General features: G+C 52.2%; 1 non-coding gene across 1 annotated transcript in view; it reads right to left on the bottom strand.

Moving 5' to 3' along the window:
• Nucleotides 1-1,446, bottom strand: part of LOC144427473 (small subunit ribosomal RNA) — a 1,810-nt gene extending 364 nt beyond the window's left edge. Inside the window, exon 1 of the ribosomal RNA XR_013478003.1 lies at nt 1-1,446. This exon is cut by the window's left edge and continues 364 nt beyond it. This is a non-coding gene — a ribosomal RNA (small subunit ribosomal RNA).
• Between the last annotated feature and the right edge of the window lie 3,554 nt (nt 1,447-5,000).

Below are 5,000 nucleotides of genomic sequence, written 5' to 3' on the forward strand. Positions count from 1 at the left end.
AGGGCATCACAGACCTGTTATTGCTCAATCTCGTGTGGCTAAACGCCACTAGTCCCTCTAAGAAGTTAGACGCCGACCGAGAAGGTCGCGTAACTATTTAGCATGCCAGAGTCTCGTTCGTTATCGGAATTAACCAGACAAATCGCTCCACCAACTAAGAACGGCCATGCACCACCACCCACAGAATCAAGAAAGAGCTCTCAATCTGTCAATCCTACCTGTGTCCGGGCCGGGTGAGTTTCCCCGTGTTGAGTCAAATTAAGCCGCAGGCTCCACTCCTGGTGGTGCCCTTCCGTCAATTCCTTTAAGTTTCAGCTTTGCAACCATACTTCCCCCGGAACCCAAAGACTTTGGTTTCCCGGAAGCTGCCGGAAAGGTCGTCATGGTAACGCCTCCCGATCGCTAGTTGGCATCGTTTATAGTCAGAACTAGGACGGTATCTGATCGTCTTCGAACCTCTGACTTTCGCTCTTGATTAAAGAAAACATTCTTGGCGAATGCTTTCGCAGTAGTTCGTCTTCCGCCGATCCAAGAATTTCACCTCTAACGGCAGAGTACGGACGCCCCCGTCTGTCCCTCTTAATCATTACCTCGTGCTCCGAAAACCAACAAAATAGAACCAAGGTCCTATTCCATTATTCCATGCAACACTATGCAGGCGAACAGCCTGCTTTGAACACTCTAATTTTTTCAAAGTAAACTTATCGGCCACCGCCGACACTCAGTCAAGAGCACCGACGGAGAACCGAAGGTGAGGCGAACGCAACCAGTGACACGCCTTGCGACGGACCGGCGGCGCTCGCCCAAAATCCAACTACGAGCTTTTCAACCGCAACAACTTTAGCATACACTGTTGGAGCTGGAATTACCGCGGCTGCTGGCACCAGACTTGCCCTCCAATGGATACTCGTTAAGAGTTTTAGGATGTACTCATTCCAATTACAGGGCCTCGTTAGAGTCCTGTATTGTTATTTTTCGTCGCTACCTCCCCGTGTCGGGAATGGGTAATTTGCGCGCCTGCTGCCTTCCTTGGATGTGGTAGCCGTTTCTCAGGCTCCCTCTCCGGAATCGAACCCTGATTCCCCGTTACCCGTTATCACAAAGGTAGGCACGTAGCGTACCTTCGACAGTTGATAGGGCAGACACTTGAATGATACGTCGTCGGTGCAGAGACCGTACGATCCGCGTGGTTATCCAGAGTCATCAAACGTCACAGGACGAACCCGGTCGGTTTTGATCTGATAAAAGCGCGCCTCCCGAAGTCGGCGCTTAATGCATGTATTAGCTCTAGAATTACCACAGTTATCCACTTCGCTCACGAGACCAAATAAACCAAGACTGATTTAATGAGCCATTCGCAGTTTCGCTTTACGAGAACTCGTACTTGCACCTGCATGGCTTAATCTTTGAGACAAGCATATCACTACTGGCAGGATCAACCAGATAGCTGCGACAGCTGCGCTCGGCCCTTACTGGGCCGCCCGGCGCGTGCTCGTCGCATTCGTTTAAGACCGAGGCGATCGCCTGCGGCCGTACTCAGCTTCGACAGTCGCTGGCCGCGACGTCCACGCTCTCGCCGGCAGTGCCAGGCGGAGCGATTTGCGTTTTTTCTTTGCTCGCCCTCTCTCGGGCTCGATCCATTCAGTTTCGCACAAACAAGAGCTCTGCCGGCCGCCTGCAGCGGTGCCTAAAACCCGGTCATAACAATGCGACCGTTCTGCTAGGCCGACAAGCGCTCAAGCCAGACGCTCGATCGAACGCCCCCTACATATTAGTCGAGACAACGGCTCGCTCATTAGCATCGCGTTTGTACTTTAACTTTTTTCGGCTCGGCTTCTTTCGACGCCGATGCCGGCGACGCAGCACTCTCTCGCCCGCCAGCCACCGAGAGATGTGTGCGCTCCGACCGGCCCCGCACGCCGCTCTTTCTTGGCTCATTCGAGTTTACTGTCTTTCGCTCTAACATGCCTTACCTAGGGTTAGGTTAGTATGCTTGCACGTTTGTACTTTAACTTTTTTCGGCTCGGCTTCTTTCGACGCCGATGCCGGCGACGCAGCACTCTCTCGCCCGCCAGCCACCAAGAGATGTGTGCGCTCCGACCGGCCCCGCACGCCGCTCTTTCTTGGCTCATTCGAGTTTACTGTCTTTCGCTCTAACATGCCTTACCTAGGATTAGGTTAGTATGCTTGCACGTTTGTACTTTAACTTTTTTCGGCTCGGCTTCTTTCGACGCCGATGCCGGCGACGCAGCACTCTCTCGCCCGCCAGCCACCAAGAGATGTGTGCGCTCCGACCGGCCCCGCACGCCGCTCTTTCTTGGCTCATTCGAGTTTACTGTCTTTCGCTCTAACATGCCTTACCTAGGGTTAGGTTAGTATGCTTGCACGTTTGTACTTTAACTTTTTTCGGCTCGGCTTCTTTCTTGGCTCATTCGAGTTTACTGTCTTTCGCTCTAACATGCCTTACCTAGGGTTAGGTTAGTATGCTTGCACGTTTGTACTTTAACTTTTTTCGGCTCGGCTTCTTTCGACGCCGATGCCGGCGACGCAGCACTCTCTCGCCCGTCAGCCACCGAGAGATGTGTGCGCTCCGACCGGCCCCGCACGCCGCTCTTTCTTGGCTCATTCGAGTTTACTGTCTTTCGCTCTAACATGCCTTACCTAGGGTTAGGTTAGTATGCTTGCACGTTTGTACTTTAACTTTTTTCGGCTCGGCTTCTTTCGACGCCGATGCCGGCGACGCAGACCTCTCTCGCCCGCCAGCCACCGAGAGATGTGTGCGCTCCGACCGGCCCCGCACGCCGCTCTTTCTTGGCTCATTCGAGTTTACTGTCTTTCGCTCTAACATGCCTTACCTAGGGTTAGGTTAGTATGCTTGCACGTTTGTACTTTAACTTTTTTCGGCTCGGCTTCTTTCTTGGCTCATTCGAGTTTACTGTCTTTCGCTCTAACATGCCTTACCTAGGGTTAGGTTAGTATGCTTGCACGTTTGTACTTTAACTTTTTTCGGCTCGGCTTCTTTCTTGGCTCATTCGAGTTTACTGTCTTTCGCTCTAACATGCCTTACCTAGGGTTAGGTTAGTATGCTTGCACGTTTGTACTTTGTACTTTTGTCGGCTCGGCTTCTTTCGACGCCGATGCCGGCGACGCAGCACTCTCTCGCCCGCCAGCCACCGAGAGATGTGTGCGCTCCGACCGGCCCCGCACGCCGCTCTTTCTTGGCTCATTCGAGTTTACTGTCTTTCGCTCTAACATGCCTTACCTAGGGTTAGGTTAATATGCTTGCACGTTTGTACTTTAACTTTTTTCGGCTCGGCTTCTTTCTTGGCTCATTCGAGTTTACTGTCTTTCGCTCTAACATGCCTTACCTAGGGTTAGGTTAGTATGCTTGCACGTTTGTACTTTAACTTTTTTCGGCTCGGCTTCTTTCTTGGCTCATTCGAGTTTACTGTCTTTCGCTCTAACATGCCTTATCTAGGGTTAGGTTAGTATGCTTGCACGTTTGTACTTTAACTTTTTTCGGCTCGGCTTCTTTCGACGCCGATGCCGGCGACGCAGCACTCTCTCGCCCGCCAGCCACCGAGAGATGTGTGCGCTCCGACCGGCCCCGCACGCCGCTCTTTCTTGGCTCATTCGAGTTTACTGTCTTTCGCTCTAACATGCCTTACCTAGGGTTAGTTTAGTATGCTTGCACGTTTGTACTTTAACTTTTTTCGGCTCGGCTTCTTTCGACGCCGATGCCGGCGACGCAGCACTCTCTCGCCCGCCAGCCACCGAGAGATGTGTGCGCTCCGACCGGCCCCGCACGCCGCTCTTTCTTGGCTCATTCGAGTTTACTGTCTTTCGCTCTAACATGCCTTACCTAGGGTTAGGTTAGTATGCTTGCACGTTTGTACTTTAACTTTTTTCGGCTCGGCTTCTTTCGACGCCGATGCCGGCGACGCAGCACTCTCTCGCCCGCCAGCCACCAAGAGATGTGTGCGCTCCGACCGGCCCCGCACGCCGCTCTTTCTTGGCTCATTCGAGTTTACTGTCTTTCGCTCTAACATGCCTTACCTAGGGTTAGGTTAGTATGCTTGCACGTTTGTCCTTTAACTTTTTTCGGCTCGGCTTCTTTATTGGCTCATTCGAGTTTACTGTCTTTCGCTCTAACATGCCTTACCTAGGGTTAGGTTAGTATGCTTGCACGTTTGTACTTTAACTTTTTTCGGCTCGGCTTCTTTCGACGCCGATGCCGGCGACGCAGCACTCTCTCGCCCGCCAGCCACCAAGAGATGTGTGCGCTCCGACCGGCCCCGCACGCCGCTCTTTCTTGGCTCATTCGAGTTTACTGTCTTTCGCTCTAACATGCCTTACCTAGGGTTAGGTTAGTATGCTTGCACGTTTGTACTTTAACTTTTTTCGGCTCGGCTTCTTTCTTGGCTCATTCGAGTTTACTGTCTTTCGCTCTAACATGCCTTACCTAGGGTTAGGTTAGTATGCTTGCACGTTTGTACTTTAACTTTTTTCGGCTCGGCTTCTTTCGACGCCGATGCCGGCGACGCAGCACTCTCTCGCCCGTCAGCCACCGAGAGATGTGTGCGCTCCGACCGGCCCCGCACGCCGCTCTTTCTTGGCTCATTCGAGTTTACTGTCTTTCGCTCTAACATGCCTTACCTAGGGTTAGGTTAGTATGCTTGCACGTTTGTACTTTAACTTTTTTCGGCTCGGCTTCTTTCGACGCCGATGCCGGCGACGCAGCACTCTCTCGCCCGCCAGCCACCGAGAGATGTGTGCGCTCCGACCGGCCCCGCACGCCGCTCTTTCTTGGCTCATTCGAGTTTACTGTCTTTCGCTCTAACATGCCTTACCTAGGGTTAGGTTAGTATGCTTGCACGTTTGTACTTTAACTTTTTTCGGCTCGGCTTCTTTCTTGGCTCATTCGAGTTTACTGTCTTTCGCTCTAACATGCCTTACCTAGGGTTAGGTTAGTATGCTTGCACGTTTGTACTTTAACTTTT

Source organism: Styela clava, chromosome 9 (genome assembly GCF_964204865.1).
Source record: "Styela clava chromosome 9, kaStyClav1.hap1.2, whole genome shotgun sequence".
NCBI lineage: Eukaryota > Metazoa > Chordata > Ascidiacea > Stolidobranchia > Styelidae > Styela > Styela clava.